Source organism: Diadema antillarum, unplaced genomic scaffold, assembly GCF_040938485.1.
Source record: "Diadema antillarum isolate AM-2024a unplaced genomic scaffold, OU_Dant_1.0 seq00001487_RagTag, whole genome shotgun sequence".
Lineage (NCBI taxonomy): Eukaryota > Metazoa > Echinodermata > Echinoidea > Diadematoida > Diadematidae > Diadema > Diadema antillarum.
The window spans coordinates 489,640-510,921 of record NW_027272226.1 but is presented as its reverse complement, the minus strand read 5'-3'; the positions used below and the strand labels follow the sequence as shown (position 1 = coordinate 510,921).

The 21,282-nt window shown below is 42.0% G+C and overlaps 1 pseudogene; it reads left to right on the top strand.

Moving 5' to 3' along the window:
* The first annotated feature begins 2,759 nt into the window (after positions 1-2,759).
* The window catches only part of LOC139710001 (scavenger receptor cysteine-rich domain-containing protein DMBT1-like), a 55,459-nt pseudogene continuing 36,936 nt past the window's right edge, over positions 2,760-21,282 (top strand).

Sequence of the window (21,282 nt, the reverse complement as noted above, 5' to 3'; positions counted from 1 at the left end):
AGTCAATTTGTTGATCAGTTACCATGCTTTCCGGCAGAGTGCGTGAAGTCGATGATCTCAGTGGCTTCCCGCCAGCGTGCCTTTCGTGTGTCGGCAAGGTGAGATTTTAGATGAGCTGCGCGTCACAATATCATTCAGCATTTGGTGAGTTCAGGGCCCCATTTCATAAACGGATGATATGATAACAACTCTTGCTGGAACGGCTTGCTGTCATGGCAATGACAGGAATCCAGCTTCCTGATTGGCTGTTGCTATTGGAAGTTGCCATTCCACCAAGAGTTGCCATCCTATTTATCCTATTTATCTTTTATGAAATGGGGCCCTGGAATGTCTTGTAGAGCCTTTCACATTCCTCATCCCACATGTCCCATCTGGGGATGTACTCTTTTCGACAGTTTCGTGGGATAGCTGCTTTTGATGAAGCGCTGACTACATGGAGGAATATGCCTCGGTGATGTTAGTAGGCCTCACTATGGAAAGGGAAAATAGGCTTCCACGTTTTTTGTCTTTTCCTTATAGATATTCCTGTTTGCTTGCGGAATTTCCATCTCTTTGCTGGTCTTGTTAGAGTTTGGGCTACAAGGTGCGTGGCTCTGATAATAGTAGGTTTTTGATGGCTGTTGATCGAGGGAAGCTGTCTTGCCCTAGACTTTAAGTGCCATAAGAAGATTCTCTGTACCATTCAAGGTCTGGGTTGGTGGAAGAGTTCCATCGGTCGGAGTATAAGAAAGTTCCCAGTCAGTGTGCTGGCAGTTGAGGTAGCCGGCATATGCAGTACTGGAGACTATGCTTGGGGTAGGTCTCGGGGTACAACAGGGTAGCAGGGGTCTTGTAGACGTTGACAATGTAAAGACCTTGACTTTCTCTTGCTTTTTTCACCATCTTGATTGAAATTGGTGCTTACCATAACCTATAGGCTAGTGATACGAGTAAATTTTCTGTTCAACCTATGGAAAAACTAGGGATAACAACAATATGCGATACAAAGCAGTGTTTCCAACGTGTTCTTTCAATAACCTTTTGTCTGTTCTAGCTGGTGAACGATTGCTGCCCTTAAAGTGGAAATCAACCTAAACTAGATTAGCTCTAAAGAAAGGAAAAAAAAAACTCCCTACAGAACGTTTCAAAAATGATAAAAATCAGATCAGAAGTAAGAAAGTTATGACATTTTGAATTTTCAAAGTTTTTTGGACAACACTTCTTGACCTTTCCATTTGTTACGAATATATTCAAATCAGTAAGTTGATAATGTCTTGTCTCACAATTCCTATTCATTTCATAAACAAAAAAAAGATAAAAATCTCATATTTCAGCTGTGTCAATATCAAACTTCCCTAAAAACCACCTAAAACCACCCAAAACAGAAAGGACAAATTATAGTAGCGGTGATATATAAGTCGGGATGGGAATATGGTATGCCTGTATGAACTACATTTTTTCCCGAATTACACACACATGGTAATGTAGAACATTTAAGAAAAATTGTGAGGGCATGGTATCATCAGCTTATTTAGATATTCAAAAGGACTGGTCAAGAAATGTTATGCTTCGAATATAAATGTGAAATTCCATAATGCCATCATCTTCCTTATTTCTTTAATATCCGATTTACGTCATATTTGGAACGTTCTGTATAGATTTTTTTCCCTTTTTTATCAGTCTACTTGTTCTTTTTTTATTGGGATGGATTTCCTCTTTAAGAAAAGAGTAATTATACACATTGTACAAAGATCCCTGATCAGAGTTCTATAATACTTTGGTCAGTGACAAACGAATTATTTCCCCTTCAATCTGCGGGCGGACAAGGATTTGGGCCAACTGACAACTCAGTGAACGGTATCCCTCAATAGGACTATCATATTGGGCAGAGGTCCCAAAAGAATGTCATTAAGGAACGTTAGATTGGCGACGTGCGAACGTTTGAGACAACTGTTGCGTCGGTCGTTCTCCTCTTTCCCTGCGTCGTGTTGAACAGTACCTTTAAATTACGCGAGGACGCAACCTACAAGAAAATAAGAAAAAGATAAAAAGGCACCCAAACATGGTCACACACTAAAAATAGCCCAGAAAGAGTAATGAAAACACAGACCACACGAGCTATAAATAATGTAGATCGCTTTTGAGGACCAATTTTGCGCATGCTCAGAATTTTCTTTTTTTAATCTGAATTTAGCTGTTTACCGGAGCCAAATCTCAACCAGACAGCAGCAGGACAGTAAATGACACTCATCAGGCACGCGATTTGCCTGTATTGCTTGCTTCAATCCCGCAGAGCTGACCAGCTACAAGTATGTAAGCTGTATTAACACCGTTCCTCGCCAGGAAATGCACCCGTACTATGCACGTAATATGCCCGCAGATGACACGCGTGTCCGACGCAGGCCCCGAGTGTGACAGGCCCTGAGCATGCATGGTTTAAGTGTCACACCTTTCAGGGCAAGCTACGCGGGCTTGTTCCGAATTGGGATTTTCCAGCACGCAGAATTTTCTGCGGGCGGACAAGAATGTTTGCGAGTTTCGCACTTGAGTCTTACAGCTGTACCTGCTAAACGCGTGCTACTTACCTTCTACTTGCATGTATTCCGTGCGACCTGCGTAAGAGCTTTGTTTTCTGTTACGAAAGACTTACGGATACCGCGAAGAACCTGCGTTGCAGTTGCCTGCGACGTGCTGCCGGTAAGGGACTCCTACTGGTGTTATGCGTGTATACCTCTCTGGACAATTAAACCCCGCGACTCACTTGAAAAAAAGTTTTGAGCATGCCCAAGGCCTTGTCATACTGTATCTTGGGAAGTTTTTGCGACTTGAAACACATTTGCTACTCGGAGCTCTCCACAGTTGGCCCGCACCTGACAGTACCTAGGACGTATCTCACACGTTGTTGCCCGGAGGTGCTCTCTCAAGTCCGATTTGAGCATAACCAAAACGTTTTCAGGGTGAGTTGCGGGGATTGCCTGCAGAGGCCCTCGCAGAACAACAGTAGGATGCCCATGGCTGCACCATGTCGCAAGTCAAAAGTATTTGACCCTCTTGAAGTACGTAGGTTGCCCGTGGATCTATGCATCTATGCGAGTAATGGCATTTTGTTGGAATTTTGCCTATTCCTTCAGGGTAATTCTTTCACCAAGTTGTCAGCCATAACTCGCCACCTATGTGCCTGACACGCAAGTCACATGGAATGCACGTAGAACGGATCCAGCATGTAGGACGCACGCGAAACTCGCCCAAATCCTCGTCCGCAAGAAAAAAAAAATGTCCTGTCTGCTGGAAAATCCCCATACGCTACAAACCCGCGTAGCTTGCCCGGAAAGGTGTGACAGGGCCTTTATTGGCTGCGGGAAAATAGGACCTGCGTGCGCAACTACGGGTAACTACGGGTGAGATACGAGATTGGGGATACGCAATTGAATAAACTAGTTGCCTTTCCGTCGTTAGGTTGGGGAAACCAAAGGAAAAGAAAACACACCTTTAATGATAGTGAATACTAAGTATAATTTCAACCACACTGTGACGATTGCCATAAATTATCAACTTTTATCAGTCACCTGATGACCTTGTGACCTGACGACCAATATGGTTATTACATGGTTATAAAATTTTCCATTTCACATTTGATCTTTAATGTAATTTAATAAGGGCGAATTATAACCAGTTTTACTTTTTTTTTTTCATTGTCATACCAGATGGACAAAATGACACGTGTCCTGAATATTCTGAATGGTCTGTTGACTGGGATGCGGCGTATCTTTGTCTTCTCCAGCAAGAGGTGCAACCATTCGTCAACCCTGGGGAATTACTCCCCTTCCTGACGGTTTCGGACGTCGTCCAAGCTCTCGGCGCCGCTTGGACGGCTGACACTCTAGTTGAGGCTGAGGGACAGATGTGCGTCAAAATTGCACCACGTCTCGTTGTTATAACCAATGGACCAGAGTTGTTTCAACTGGCATGTGACCCCATACTAGCGGTACTGAGAGGTGAAACCGAGTTGGATGTAGAAGCGCACTGCCTGCTGATTTACAACCTTACCAACTTTCTCCCAGCCCAGATGCCTACCACAACGCCTTTTCTCGAAAGTACCGCCACCAGCATCCCAGGACAGCCCTATGCTCTACGACCGTTTGACTTTATGGGGTTGGTCCGCCGAATTGAAAGAGATTTGTACGGCTTGACGTCGTACGATGCTGCGAGCGTTTGTCGTGCTGCAGGTGATCTGGTGTCTTCGGGAGCAACTTTAAGGGGACTCGTCAGGCAGTTTCTACAAGAGTATGTTAAAGGTCTGATGCCTCGGACACAAGAGATATGTGATAGCTGGGACGCCATTGTCTCTTATGTCCAAAGCGATTTACAGCTTCCTGCCAATGCCAGTCGACTGCTACTCGAAGATATGCCAAGACTTTTGTCTGTCTTGGCCGGATATGAGGACAGACAACAATTCTGTGCTGATCTCCAAACATTCCTCTCGAATGAATACTACATGTTGCTAGATAAAGGAGCTGTGAAAATAGCAGACAACATCCTAAGCATCCTCACCGCCGAACAAAGATGCTTGAATGTAACTAGAGAAATTCGAGATCTCTTGTACGACTTCTTCCCAAGATCCCTTGTTAACATCATGTTCTACCAGTACACTGGGTTCAGAAGCACTCAGTCCCTGTGCTCTACCATAACTTCCTCTTTCAGCCAACCTGGTGAGTCTGTCGGTTGGCGTTCGTGTCCTCCTTTATATGTCAGTAGGGCCCTACCTCACGTGGATTTTAAATAGTCTGAATAAATACATTTAAAAGTGGATCGAGGCATAAACATTTTAAGCACATAAACACTTGCTTGTTTGTATGGGTGTGAATGTATATGTACGTGTATGTATGCATTATTTACGCTATGGGCTGTTAAAGCCAATGTGACAAAGTCTGCTGCTGCAAAAAAAAACAAAAAACAAAAACAAAAACAAAAACAAAAACAAAGAAAGAAAAAATAGTCTCGGCATCCTTTAAGTGAAGTTTTCTGCATAGAAAAAAATAACGGACAAGGATAAGTTTGCCTACACGTGATGAATTTCATGATACGTGCAGACAGTCATAATCAAAGATCAATTTTATTCGCCAATGCTGTCATCTGTGTTGCTATTTAATGATTCATAAGCAACGATTCAGTCAACATTAGTAGTTTTCATTTAAAATTGTCTAAAAAAGCAATCAACTTTTTGTAGGCCTAGATAAACAATACAGGTTTAAATTATATTTTCTCTAGCACTTTTTGCTTACGCTGGCATATCATTATCGTCCCTTCTATACGTAATACCTTAAGATCACTGTAATTAGAGGGGACTACAGGAAAAAAAAACTCAAGTCTCTCATTTGTAGTATTATATATCACAACATAAATGAGTCCATTGGAGTTTTATGGACAATACTGATTGTAGAACCAAGTTTGCATTGCTCACTGAACTATCCACATTGGTTGATCAAGTTCCAGACGTGCCAGTTCGCCTTATCGGCGGACGGAATGATCTAGAAGGGCGACTGGAAGTCTTCTACAACGGCGAATGGGGAACAGTTTGCCGTAACGGCTGGGGCTCTGAGGACGCGACCGTCGTATGTCGACAGCTTGGCTTCGACGGAAGCGCCATTGTTCGGCTCTACACGTACTACCCAGGAGGTGACGGGACGGCGATCGTCTCCGATGTAGAATGTACCGGGAACGAGCAGAGGTTCGACCAGTGTCCGAACGGAGGTAGATCACAAGCCGTATACTGTCAATTCTGGCAAAAGGTCGCTGTCACATGCATCGATGAAGGTAGGTAAAGTCGTTCCAAGGACAAATTCGCCATTACGCTATACAAGTGGATTAGATGAATGCAACAATATTTCTAGAACACATCAGCGAAAGTTTGAGGAAAATCAGATTACCCGCTTAAATGTGTTTGGATGACACATGCACAGAGCGATACACAGAAAATTCAACATCTTTTCACAGATAGTAGATGAGCGCTTGACTTGCCTCTTTCAGAATGCAAGGGGAGTGATACTACCCTTAAGAAGATGAAGGAATACTTTATTGAAAAATAAAATCAATTTGTGGAATTTCCTATACAGTTTCTTCATGTTTTACGCACGTGCTTTACATCACAAACTGTAGTAGTTTTCTCATACAGCAGTGACTAAAAGGAATTTAACAATTTACAACTTTTGAACGGATTGTCACATTTCCCTCAGATGTACGATGGTAATTATGATCAACAGACATGGCTGCATTCACGCAATCCACATGTTTATAAGGGTGAACTTTTCCTTTAATTAAAGGGATGGTACAGTTTCTGTTGAGATGGAGCTTCAGGTTTCCAGCGTTATTTAACGATGATTTATTATTATTCTCTTTAGATAATGAGAAATGTCTTATGAATTCTGAAGGAGCATATAATTCTAAGAGGAATTCAAAATTTATATGATGAAAATTGTTTTTTTTTAATGATTTAGATATCCGTGAGAAACAAAGCGATCCTAAAAAAAGTGGGACCCCTCTTTTATTAAGTTCGCTTTGTTTTTCTTTGCTTTTGAACATCTCACCTATTTCAGAACTGATCTTTATCAAAGAAAGTTTGAATTCCCCTTTAAGAGTATTGTGTATGCTCTTACCATTTTCATAAATTGGTTTCTCAGTATCTCACCCAAACTTAGAAGCTGAATCCTCACCCCAACCAATACTATCAAGATCTTCAACAAATTACAATGAACAAAGTTGATGACATAGTAGCCTCACTTTTTATTTCAGAAATGCAGCAGTTTTAGTAATTTCATTACGATATTCACTTGCGTCACCTGTGTAGAATCTATACTCACCTTCTTCTTTTGTTTTGCTTTCTTGAGCCTCAACTCTTGCATTTTTATGCTGAGGCAGTCATGCTATCATCCTAGTTCCTTGTGATTCGTTATAAATTGTAAAAAATCTTATTCCTCATCCAAATCATTATAAATTCTGAAACTTTGTACTCAGTATTACTAATAGTGTACAAATGCAAAAATCTGAAAATCATCCGGTCCCCCTTAAACCCTGGAAATATTTCAGTGAAAATTCCACCTCTTATTTGGTTTAGTATACTACATTTACTTATTAGTCTTTGAATACTTCACTCTGCAAAAATCCTTCGCAGGGAAGTAAAGTTTCATTTCAACATCTTTGTTTGCAAGTAAATATTTCATTCCTGAACGGCTATACTCGTACGGAGATGCTCTACCACTGTTGTGGTTCCGTTAAAATCGTTTCCTACACCGTTTTTATTCAGCGGTATTCTTTGACACTAACCCGTCTCAAAGGTCGATTCGAGCCATGCCCTCTTCCTACTGGACTTGAAGTGGACTGGGAGGCAGCCCTACAGTGCGTCCTGCCGTATGTTCAACAGAATGAACCAATACAGTACCCGAGAATTCCGGGGGAGCTGTCGCCATTTATTACCGTCGCCGATCTGATCGACACCGCAAGTCTCATGTGGACGTCAGACAGCCAACTCCGGGCTGCAGGGGAATTTTGCCTGAGGATTGCTCCCCGTCTGCCCGCCATTCTCGCCCGACCAGCTGACACAGGTCCAGTGGATCAACTGGCAGCAATCTGCGATCCAATTCTGAGATCTCTTAGAAGTGGGACATCCCTGAACGGCGAGGACTACTGTCGATCGCTCTTCGCGGCATTCGGACTCTCCCAGACTTATTCCACGATATTCGACACATATACCGAGCCAACAATTCTCCCGGTCGACTCGGACACGACAACTTTCCCCCAGTGGACTGACGAGATCATTGCATTTGCTGAATCCAGGCGCCCGTTCCAATGGTTCACTACCCCGGTGCCCTCTGGAAACAATCCTCTACGACCGTTTGATATTCTGGCCCAACTTCAACAGCTTCTCCAAGATCTTTACGGTATTGAGGAATTCGGCGAGGATTCCATTTGCCAAGCAGCTGGAGAGCTAATTGGCTCTGGACGGACCATTCGAGACCTGGTCACTGAATTCGCTACCGAATCCTTGAAAACTCTCTTACCCAGAGCTGCCGAAATATGCGACAACTGGGACGAGATTACATCCCGAACGTATCCTGATTACGCTATTCCCTTTGGCAACCAGCAGGCATTTGCTCAGGTGTTCTTCGTGGAAATTCCACGCCTCGCTGCAATTGCAACGGGTTTTGAGAGTAGAGAAGACCTCTGTTGTGAAATCACGTCTGCAGTGTCTACCGCACTCATCGACTCGCTTGCAGAGGATATGGTTAGTCAAGCTCTTGGCATCCTCGTGGACGAGGATAGGTGCACAGAAATCGGTTCCGCTGTTCGCAACATTTCTTACGCATCCGTCCCATCAATACCCCATGACGTTTTCACACGCCTAATGTATGCCTACACTGGCTTTTCCAGTATGAGAGAGATGTGCAGATACACGGGCAGCTCATTCGGTGAAAGAGGTAAGACATAGAAATACCCTATCATCGAATGTGTTACTCTTGCTAATGTTTGCGAGGAAGAATAGCTTGGAGTAAAACATCCATGGAGTAAGTTTCTCTCTCCACATTCTCTGAAATTAAGAATCCATGTTTTAGATTGATTTTTTATTTTTTCTACGACGTTTTAGATCCTTTTTCTGCAAAATTTATCTTTATTCCAGAATAATTCATCGACATACAGGCAATGAAATGTCATGATTTTTAACACTCCTCCAAGTGGAATTCGTGTCAGTCAATGTGTCAGTGATACATGTTTCATGTACCAACAGCATGAGAACATTTGCATGCGCAAATATTCCAAGATAACACCTACATTAAGGAACTTTGATCATATTGTCTTTCTCTCATAAGAGCTAAATCTACAGAGAAATTGTCTCTTTATATAATTGCTAATGTTTGCGTGCTTTCATTTCTTTTATAATTCACAGTATTTTCACATTAGTTTTAACAAATGCAAGATAAAAAAAAAAACAAGTTAACAATATATAACAATATATACGGCTCGAAGTATTTTCAGAGAGTAGCTATAACACAACAACTCAAATGGACAACACTGATTCAGTGTTTGTGTGCGTGTGTATGGGTTGGCGTTGTTCTTTTTGTTGTTGTTGTTTTTCAGTTATGACAGATGTGTGCGCTTAACCATTAACGTTTACTAGTAATAGTCTGAAATTCTGAACCTTTCTTCGCATAAAGATTCCGACGTTGCAGTCCGCCTCCGCGACGGGGAGACGGCAGCGGAGGGTAGAGTGGAAGTGCTGTTTAACGGGACCTGGGGGACAGTCTGTGACGACTTGTTCGGTGCGGAAGAGGCGCGGGTGATTTGCGGCATGTTGGGGTACCGCGGCCCTGCATCTGTTGCATCTTATCAAACGTTCGGGCCAGGTTTCGGTCGCATCTGGCTCGATGACGTCCAGTGCATTGGTGTTGAGACCAACATTGCTCAGTGCAATCACCGTGGGTATGGGATAAACAACTGCAACCACCGAGAGGACGTCGGTGTAAGATGCGAAGTAGGTCAGTAAAAAAAAATGAAAAAAATAGACATCGTCTTTCAAGGATGAAGTAGGCCTCTTTATTAAGATTATGTACATTCGTAGGGCCTATATGTCGCACATTATGAACGATATTCTTGTTTGTGACCCATCACATTGATATACTCACAAAGTCAAACACACAAACCTTTGATAAAATGGGACGTAAAACAAAAGGAATCTGCCGGACAGAATGAAAAGTGATTCATGGCCTTTATAGAAATATTGCATTTCATGAGGCATTACCCAAGTAAGCTGTGATTTTGCCCTGTGTTTGCTTATTTGTTTGTTCGAATGTTTATTTGGACGTGCAGCGGGCAATGTCGCGCCAAGTGAGTTATTCGAGGTTCGTCTGGCAGGCGGTCAAACCAGAGGAGAGGGCAGGGTTGAGGTCCGGCTCGAAGATGGCCAGTGGGGCACGGTGTGCGACGACATCTGGGATCTCGCGGATGCACACGTCGTTTGCCGGATGTTGGGCTTCAGTGGCGCAACGGAAGCACCTTGCTGCGCCAGATTCGGAGAAGGAACCGGCAGTATCTTGCTCGACGACGTGGAATGTTCCGGGTCGGAGAGCAATCTGGCCGAATGCTATCATCCTCCTGTCGGATTACATAATTGTAGGCACGGAGAGGATGCCGGCGTTGTGTGCGTCCGTGAGGGTACGTTTCGTGTATTCGTGCATGCAGACACTGCCTATTCGTTTTGTGTATCGTGTATTTGTGTATTCCACCACTTCCTTCTTATATTTGCTGCACCGAGCCACGAGCACCTCACTGAAGGTAATAAATAAAGTGACAAAAATGCCTCATATCCCTGTAAAGATCCCAAAGTTCCTTACTTGCTTTTCTTTTCCTTACACATCGCCTGGGCTCCAGCTTGTAACTCAACTTGACAGAACTTATTATACCCTGGCTGACATGAAATGATACTATTGTAAATGGGTTGCACGTAGCCTGACATTTTGTGCTATTGCAAGGACAGTTGGTTACCACCGATTGCAAAAAAAAAAGACAAATGCACACCTCGATGTTTAAGAAAACATTATATTTAGCAATTTTCCATTTCGTTTTTCTCATGACTTAGAGAAATGCTTAGTGTTTGTCTTGTTGTGATGTTTCTGGTTCCACAGGTAAGATTGATTAAAAAACAAAACAAAACAAAACAGGAAGACGAGTTTTAATGTATATTACACTTACGTTTTTCAGAATGAGAGTTGGAATATTATGGCTATTAATGATGCTCTGGCATTTATCGCGGACGACAGAAAATCAATTTTATGTAGCCAATTTTTGCGAATGAGAACCTATCCGATATGTCCAAATACATTCCTATCTGTCTATAAAATAAAGATGCTTGGGTTTTTACACAAAAAGGCAATAAACCTCTGAGTATTATGTGTAGGGTCCTAAACATTTCCAAGGGTTTCGACAAGTTCTAACGAGGAAACAGCTAGTTTACATCCAGTTACATTCCAACTTGACAATCTTAAATCCAATCAAATATTCGTATTTGGTCACAGTATAAAACATTACACTTGATATATTTTTAGAAGTAAAAGGAAGTATATCAACATCTATCATTTCTTATAAACATCAAAAGAGCTTCAGGCTCGTCTTGTTAATGGAGGGAGTGCCAATGAAGGGCGAGTTGAGGTTCGGTACAACGGAACGTGGGGCACCGTGTGTGACGACTCCTGGGGTCTAGAAGACGCTAACGTTGTGTGTAGAATGCTTGGTTACCAAGAGGCCTCGGAAGCTCCTTGCTGTGCAAGATTTGGACAGGGCTCTGGCGATATCTTACTGGATGATGTGACCTGTTCTGGAGAAGAAGACAATCTCGCTGATTGTCAGCATCGAGGTTACGGAACTCATAATTGTGTTCATGGAGAAGACGCCGGAGTTGTTTGCAGTTCCGCAGGTATGTGGAGTAGGCGAGCATTCGAGAAACCTAGAAACATATTTTTAAATCTTTGATCTCAATACAAAATATTATCTACCAAATTCCTCATGAGGGCAGGCTGATTTTGCTACAACACGCATTTCCCATAGACATTTGCACGAGTATACTCGGGACTCATCGTCAGCGGGATAAGATGTCAACTCGGTAATATCAGTAGAATTACCCGTTTTCGACTTGTCTACCTGACGGTAGTTAAGGAGGCCATAGTACGTTTTGAATGTTGTCACGCCCGTCGTCTGCCTTGAGAAAAGGGTCAGTAGGCACTGATGTTGGTTGCTTTTTTTAACTTTTTCTCAGTTTTGTCTTTTGGCGCTACTAAGCACTGACGAAGTGTTCTCGTTAAAACTATTCCCCTTGTGCCAAACTTGTTAAGGTTCCTACGCAAAGTATCGGAATCTCCTTTCACGTGAGACAGTACAATCTGTCCTTTTTATGTAGTTGTAGAGTCCGTTATGATGTTTGATTCTTTTCTTTCTGGGGCTCGCTGACCCTCTGTAAGGCCCACTGAGCATAGGGGCAGTTCTGGACAGCTTTTTCAATGTGTCAGTAGTCGGTTCTACTGTTTCAGCTCAATGAAACACAGTTTGTTTATACACCATGTACTCATCACCAATGCTCGAGATGCTCAACAGTCATATTGACATAAGGATACTTCTTCAGTGCTTCGTAGTGCCGAATGACACAGCCTAGAGGGACAACACTGGTCTCTTGTACAGTATTACTTGTCAAGTATAACACTATCAGGTTGGTTGTCAGGAGTCGTTCATTGGTGAAACAGAACTCCCACTTAAGACCAGATTCCTTGATTACAGACCCCTTAGCCACGTCTCCCTAAAGCATAATTATTATCAATATGGAATCTCAAGACCTCGATAATGTTGAACTTCTTTACCGGGAACCCCGTCCTTTCAAACGGGATTTTACAGAAGTAATCTACATCAGGACAAACCGACTTTCGACAAAAAAGAGGGGGAGGAGCGGGGGGGGGGGGGGAAGGGCTACAAAGCACAAATTACAAACTACGAATTATTTATTGACCTTCACGTGTTCAAGCCGAAGATTTGTAGTTCCATAAGGTTGTCGAAGTCTGTTGAGTTGACTCCAGAAAATATAAGAGGCGACATTTTTTTTTCTTGCTATAAAAAGATTAACACCAACTTTAGATGAATTTCCAATACAGATTAGCTTTAACTCTATTACGTCAAACATGTTATATGTTTCAGGAGAGATATCCAATATCAGTATCGTGTGTTACGACCAAAAACACACTGAGAATGATCGCACAAAAGAAACAATCAACTGATGTTCAGGTGGTTTATTAACAGTGATATTGTGGGTACAGACTGGTAATCGGTTTCACATCAGTACAATAATGATCAGTAGAAACAATTATAAAACAGTAGTGGAATCACTTATACGCATTACAGCATATTCTTAGTCACGAGGTTCATATAGTAGTCCCTTGGTGATGTCCAAATACGATGTTCGATGCACGGATGAATGGTCCTTGATGCCCCAATGAATGATTCCTCCAACGTAAAATCCAGAGGCGCTGGTTACGATAGTCCACGTTATATCCACGGTATAATGTCCACAGCGAAACGTGCAGAATCCAACGTTACGATGACCACATCCAGTCGATGCGTTGAATGACGATTCGCTCAATAATGTTCATCTAGGAATCCAGCCCGTCACAGCTTTTCCGTAGCAACGTCCGTTGAAATTAAAATATGGAGTCTATCTCCAATGTAGGCAAATTAATTATCTGCCGGCAAAATGTCTCCCAGGCCTTATCTCCACAAACATAACAGGTCAGCAGGAAACACAGGACTGACTATAACAAGTCGTTTCAGAGCCAGAAGTGACGTAACTCTCAGAGCAGAGGTGTTGGGTACTCTGCCTACTGCAGAATTTCTCTAGCTTATATACTATCTATTCACCCCCTTCTAGCACATTCTATAACTCTCTCCAACCTGGGGCCACACACCTGAACATACTGGCAAGTCCTAGTTCCAGGAAACCTGGATGACTCACTGCATAACATCATTACCAAAATTAACTACCAATCACATTGGGCTACAGTGACAGTGCCTCACTCAGCCAAACATGTAAGCACTTCCCAGAACATTCTGGAATGGGTGAAATCATTCTAGATTGAGTGAGCTATAATGTATTTCCTGTTACATGCATGTACTGTATAGCTACATTGTATACCACCTAGAAAATTCTCCACTTATCTGGTCAGCCTGTATGTACTATATCTATACCACATAGAATGTTCTCCATTAATCTGGTCAACCTGTGTACATACACATTAAAACAACCATGCATACAGTACAATTGCTAGTGTGTACATTTGTGACACGTGTGATATCATACTACGTTACATTTTTTTTTTTTTTTTCAAATCGAATGGAACAAGAAATATATCATTGTGGAATTACTTCTAGGTATTTTGTGTACTTGTAATTTTTCTTTTATGATTGTTTTTTTTTATTTTACATCACAAGCGCTCTACCCGCGGAACCAAACTCTAAATCTTACACAACCAAAGCGTTTACGAAACTTAAACAGCACTACGAACGTCTGAACTTCTCTATTACTTTTCAGAGCCTTGAGAAAAAAAAAAGTAATATGTTTGAGCACAGATCTCTTTATTTTCTTTCCCACCGACGACATAGCATGCAGTCAAATGGGAGTTACGTTATCAATTAATTCTTCCTCTTTTTCTTGTACTAGTGCCAGAAGAGTATGAAGTTCGTCTTGTAAATGGAGGGAGTGCCAATGAAGGACGAGTTGAGGTCCGGATACAACGGAGCGTGGGGCACCGTGTGCGATGACTCCTGGGGTCTAGAAGACGCTCACGTTGTGTGTAGAATGCTTGGCTACCAAGAGGCCACGTCAGCTCCTTGCTGCGCGAGATTTGGACAGGGCTCTGGCGATATCTTACTGGATGATGTGAGCTGTTCTGGAAACGAAGACAACCTAGCTGACTGCCAGCATCGTGAATTTGGAACTCATAATTGTGGACATAATGAAGACGCGGGAGTTGTTTGCCGTCCCACAGGTATATTGACGTAGGCAACAGAAATGTGTGTTTTTTGTATCAAGTTAGAGGACAATTACCTAAAAATGTCAAAATTTGTTTACTTTTTACATTATTTCATGAATTCAATTTCAAATTATGAAGAAAAAAAGATATGCATCATGTGTGGCCTCTCTTCCCTAAACGTTGTGAACTTGTGATGCTTGTATTGCATGCTGTTATAACTCTGATGGAATGAGCACTGTATGTCCAATTAGGTGAGAAGACATTCTTGTAATAGATATCAATACTGTGTATTACTGCATGTTATGATTGCGTAAATTTTGCGTTTAAAGTAAACAGAATAGGCCTCTTTCGTGGCACTACTTCTCCATGCAATGGTATGTTGTGACATTCTATTACGTGTTATAATCACTTAATTTCTGTATACTCTACCGTTATAATAAAGTAACCAGAGAGTAAAATGCAACAAAAGAAATTTTACATTTTCTAATATCTGAAGTTTAGAAGAGCAAGTGTTGTCACATACAGATTTCTATTTCTTTAAAGATTGACATTAAACGTTAAATTGAAGTAAGCAGTAAGAGGGAGTTGTACTGTTCCCCGATTCTACTTATTTTTCTTGTACTATTGCCAAAAGAGTATGAAGTTCGTCTTGTGGATGGAGGGTGTGCCAATGAAGGGCGAGTTGAGGTTCGGTACAACGGAACGTGGGGCACCGTGTGTGACGACTCCTGGGGCCTAGAAGACGCTCACGTTGTGTGTAGAATGCTTGGTTACCAAGAGGCCTCGGAAGCTCCTTGCTGCGCGAGATTTGGACAGGGCTCTGGCGATATCTTACTGGATGATGTAAGCTGTTCTGGAAACGAAGACAACCTAGCTGACTGTCAGCATCGTGAATTTGGAACTCATAACTGCGGACATGTAGAAGATGCCGGAGTTGTTTGTAGTTCCACAGGTATGGTGGAGTAGGCGAACATACAAGAAACCCGAAAATAGTTCTAAACCTTCGATCTCAATACAAATGTTAACCACCGAATTCCCGTTGTTGAAGAAAGACTGATTTTGTAACAACACGCATTTCCCACTGCAGACAGTTACCCAAATATACCATCGACCCGTCCTCAACGGAATAAGATGTCAGCTCTAAAGTCTTTATCAATAGAATGACCCGTCAGAAAAGAGGCGGAGCTGGAATATCTGTGTTCAATGAATCTGTTCCTAATTGAAACGAACGTTCTGTTTCACCAATGAACGATTCGTGACATGCACCTGTAATTACCTTCATTTTTTAAATAATCCTGTACAAGGGATCAGTGATATCTTTCTTCTCAGTTTTGACTTTTGTCACTACTAGGCACTGACGAAGTGTCCTAGTGGCTAGTGGGGTAAGGTTATTCCCCTTGTATCAAACTTGTTAAGTTTCCTCCGCAAAGCATCGGTCCTTTTGATATAGTTGCGGAGTCTGTTATGATGTTGGACTATTTTCTTTGTAGGGCTGTGTGACCCTGAGGAACGCCCAATTGAGCATAGCCTCAGTCCTGAAGAGCTTTTTTGATTTGTCAGTAGTTCTTACCGTTTTAACCGAATTAAACACAGTTTGTGAAATACACCATGTACTCATCACCAATGCTCAGGAGAATGATTAGATTAGAAAACGAGATGCTCGTCAATGTGGATTGGTTTAAATCAGACAAGTTGACATAAGGATACTTCGTCAGTGCTTCGAAGGGCCGATTGACACAACATAGAGGGCAACACAGGTCTCTTGTGCATGGCTACTTACCAAGTAAAACAAAACCAGGATGATTGTCAGGAATCGTCCATTAGTAAAACAGAACTCTCACTTCGGACTAGATTTCTTGAACACAGACGCCCTAGCACCTCCTCTAAACATAACAATCTCTGTCAAATCTCAAGACCACCTCATGGACGTAGATAATGTGCAAAGTTCCGGAGCGGGAAACTTTATACTTTGAAAGTGGAGCACAGAAGATTGAAGTAACCTACATCAGGACATAATCCCTCAACAAAGACGAGATGTGGGGGGGGGGGGGAGGGTCTACAAAGGCAAGCTAATATTAACTCCTATAAGCACATCTACATTTGGATGATTATGCCGAAGATGGGTCATTCCGTAAGGTTGACGAAGTCTGTTACGTTAACACCTAAAAGTATCAGAGTTTAAGTTTTCTGTTGATGAGATTAAAAGAGTAACCCTAATTTTTGATGAATTTCCAAGAGCGAGAAGCTGTAACTCTTTTACGTGAATTATGATGTATTTTATGGGTGAATTGTTATCGCAAATCAATATCTGCTGCTAATATATTAAGTCATGATAATTTTGATTTCACAATGTAATGGATCAAGAAATGAATCATATGTGGTACTCTTTCTAGGTATTTTGTGGTATTGTACTTGTGATCCCTTTTTTGTTGTTGTTGGACGTGACAGTCGCCCTACGCTCGGCGCGAAACTCTAAATCTTACCGAACTAAAGCATTAATGAAAGTTACATGGCTAAAAAGAAAGTCTGAACTCTTTATTTCTTTTGAGATTCTCGGGAAAAATAAGGAAATATGTATGAGCACAGATCTCCTTATTTTGTTCTTTCCAGCGGTGACATAGCATGCAGTCAAGGAGGAGTTGCGTTAAATACTAATTCTTCTTCTTTTTCGTGTACAAGTGCCAGCAGAGTATGAAGTTCGTCTTGTGGATGGAGGGAGTGCCAATGAGGGACGAGTTGAGGTCCGGAACAACGGAGAGTGGGGCACCGTGTGTGACGACTCCTGGGGTCTAGAAGACGCTGACGTTGTGTGTAGAATGCTTGGTTACCAAGAGGCCTTGCAAGCTCCTTGCTGCGCGAGATTTGGACAGGGCTCTGGCGAAATCTTACTGGATGATGTGAGCTGTTCTGGAAACGAAGACAACCTAGCTGACTGCCAGCATCGTGAATTTGGAACTCATAATTGTGGACATAATGAAGACGCGGGAGTTGTTTGCCGTCCCACAGGTATATTGACGTAGGCAACAGAAATGTGTGTTTTTTGTATCAAGTTAGAGGACAATTACCTAAAAATGTCAAAATTTGTTTACTTTTTACATTATTTCATGAATTCAATTTCAAATTATGAAGAAACAAAGATATGCATCATGTGTGGCCTCTCTTCCCTAAACGTTGTGAACTTGTGATGCTTGTATTGCATGCTGTTATAACTCTGATGGAATGAGCACTGTATGTCCAATTAGGTGAGAAGACATTCTTGTAATAAATATCAATACTGTGTATTACTGCATGTTATGATTGCGTAAATTTTGCGTTTAAAGTAAACAGAATAGGCCTCTTTCGTGGCACTACTTCTCCATGCAATGGTATGTTGTGACATTCTATTACGTGTTATAATCACTTAATTTCTTTATACTCTACCGTTATAATAAAGTAACCAGAGAGTAAAATGCAACAAAAGAGATTTTACATTTTCTAATATCTGAAGTTTAGAAGAGCAAGTGTTGTCACATACAGATTTCTATTTCTTTAAAGATTGACATTAAACGTTAAATTGAAGTAAGCAGTAAGAGGGAGTTGTACTGTTCCCCGATTCTACTTATTTTTCTTGTACTATTGCCAAAAGAGTATGAAGTTCGTCTTGTGGATGGAGGGTGTGCCAATGAAGGGCGAGTTGAGGTTCGGTACAACGGAGAGTGGGGCACCGTGTGTGACGACTCCTGGGGTCTAGAAGACGCTAACGTTGTGTGTAGAATGCTTGGTTACCAAGAGGCCTCGGAAGCTCCTTGCTGCGCGAGATTTGGACAGGGCTCTGGCGATATCTTACTGGATGATGTAAGCTGTTCTGGAAACGAAGACAACCTAGCTGACTGTCAGCATCGTGAATTTGGAACTCATAACTGCGGACATGTAGAAGACGCCGGAGTTGTTTGTAGTTCCACAGGTATGGTGGAGTAGGCGAACATACAAGAAACCCGAAAATAGTTCTAAACCTTCGATCTCAATACAAATGTTAACCACCGAATTCCCGTTGTTGAAGAAAGACTGATTTTGTAACAACACGCATTTCCCACTGCAGACAGTTACCCAAATATACCATCGACCCGTCCTCAACGGAATAAGATGTCAGCTCTAAAGTCTTTATCAATAGAATGACCCGTCAGAAAAGAGGCGGAGCTGGAATATCTGTGTTCAATGAATCTGTTCCTAATTGAAACGAACGTTCTGTTTCACCAGTGAACGATTCGTGACATGCACCTTTAATTACCTTCATTTTTTAAATAATCCTGTACAAGGGATCAGTGATATCTTTCTTCTCAGTTTTGACTTTTGTCACTACTAGGCACTGACGAAGTGTCCTAGTGGCTAGTGGGGTAAGGTTATTCCCCTTGTATCAAACTTGTTAAGTTTCCTCCGCAAAGCATCGGTCCTTTTGATATAGTTGCGGAGTCTGTTATGATGTTGGACTATTTTCTTTGTAGGGCTGTGTGACCCTGAGGAACGCCCAATTGAGCATAGCCTCAGTCCTGAAGAGCTTTTTTGATTTGTCAGTAGTTCTTACCGTTTTAACCGAATTAAACACAGTTTGTGAAATACACCATGTACTCATCACCAATGCTCAGGAGAATGATTAGATTAGAAAACGAGATGCTCGTCAATGTGGATTGGTTTAAATCAGACAAGTTGACATAAGGATACTTCGTCAGTGCTTCGAAGGGCCGATTGACACAACATAGAGGGCAACACAGGTCTCTTGTGCATGGCTACTTACCAAGTAAAACAAAACCAGGATGATTGTCAGGAATCGTCCATTAGTAAAACAGAACTCTCACTTAGGACTAGATTTCTTGAACACAGACGCCCTAGCACCTCCTCTAAACATAACAATCTCTGTCAAATCTCAAGACCACCTCATGGACGTAGATAATGTGCAAAGTTCCGGAGCGGGAAACTTTATACTTTGAAAGTGGAGCACAGAAGATTGAAGTAACCTACATCAGGACATAATCCCTCAACAAAGACGAGATGTGGGGGGGGGGGAGGGTCTACAAAGGCAAGCTAATATTAACTCCTATAAGCACATCTACATTTGGATGATTATGCCGAAGATGGGTCATTCCGTAAGGTTGACGAAGTCTGTTACGTTAACACCTAAAAGTATCAGAGTTTAAGTTTTCTGTTGATGAGATTAAAAGAGTAACCCTAATTTTTGATGAATTTCCAAGAGCGAGAAGCTGTAACTCTTTTACGTGAATTATGATGTATTTTATGGGTGAATTGTTATCGCAAATCAATATCTGCTGCTAATATATTAAGTCATGATAATTTTGATTTCACAATGTAATGGATCAAGAAATGAATCATATGTGGTACTCTTTCTAGGTATTTTGTGGTATTGTACTTGTGATCCCTTTTTTGTTGTTGTTGGACGTGACAGTCGCCCTACGCTCGGCGCGAAACTCTAAATCTTACCGAACTAAAGCATTAATGAAAGTTACATGGCTAAAAAGAAAGTCTGAACTCTTTATTTCTTTTGAGATTCTCGGGAAAAATAAGGAAATATGTATGAGCACAGATCTCCTTATTTTGTTCTTTCCAGCGGTGACATAGCATGCAGTCAAGGAGGAGTTGCGTTAAATACTAATTCTTCTTCTTTTTCGTGTACAAGTGCCAGCAGAGTATGAAGTTCGTCTTGTGGATGGAGGGAGTGCCAATGAGGGACGAGTTGAGGTCCGGAACAACGGAGAGTGGGGCACCGTGTGTGACGACTCCTGGGGTCTAGAAGACGCTGACGTTGTGTGTAGAATGCTTGGTTACCAAGAGGCCTTGCAAGCTCCTTGCTGCGCGAGATTTGGACAGGGCTCTGGCGAAATCTTACTGGATGATGTGAGCTGTTCTGGAAACGAAGACAACCTAGCTGACTGTCAGCATCGTGAATTTGGAACTCATAACTGCGGACATGTAGAAGACGCCGGAGTTGTTTGTAGTTCCACAGGTATGGTGGAGTAGGCGAACATACAAGAAACCCGAAAATAGTTCTAACCCTGCGATCTCAATACAAATGTTAACTACCGAATTCCCGTTGTTGAAGACTGGCTGAGTTTGTAACAATACGCATCCTCCGCTGCAGACACTTGCCCAACTATGCTAGGGACCCGTCCTTAACGGGATATGATGTCAGCTCTAAAGTCTTTGTCAGTAGAATGACCCGTCAAAAAAGAGGTGAAGCTGAAATGTCTGTGTTCAATGAATCTGTTCCTAATTAAAATGAACGTTCTGTTACACCAATGAACGATTCGTGGCACGCACCTTTCTTCCTTTCTGAAGTAATCCTGTACAAGGGATCAGTGATATCTTTCTTCTCAGTTTTGACTTTCGTCACAACTATGCACTGACAAAGTATCCTAGTGGCTAGTGGGGTAAGGCTATTCCCCTTGTGCCAAACTTGTTAAGTTTCCTCTTGAAAGCAACGGAATCCCCTTTCACGTGAGGCAGTATAATCTGTCCTTTTGATATAATTGTGGAGTCTGTTTTCATGTTGGACTATTTTCTTTCTAGGGCTGTGCGACCATGAGGAATGCTGACTGAGCACAGCCGCAGTAATTCTGAAGAACATTTTTGATTTGTCAGTAGTCGGTACTTACTGTTTCAGCTCCATGAAGCACTGTTTGTTTATACACCATATACTCATCACCAATGCTCAAGAGAATGATTAGATTAGAAAACGAGTTGCTGGTCAGTGTGGATT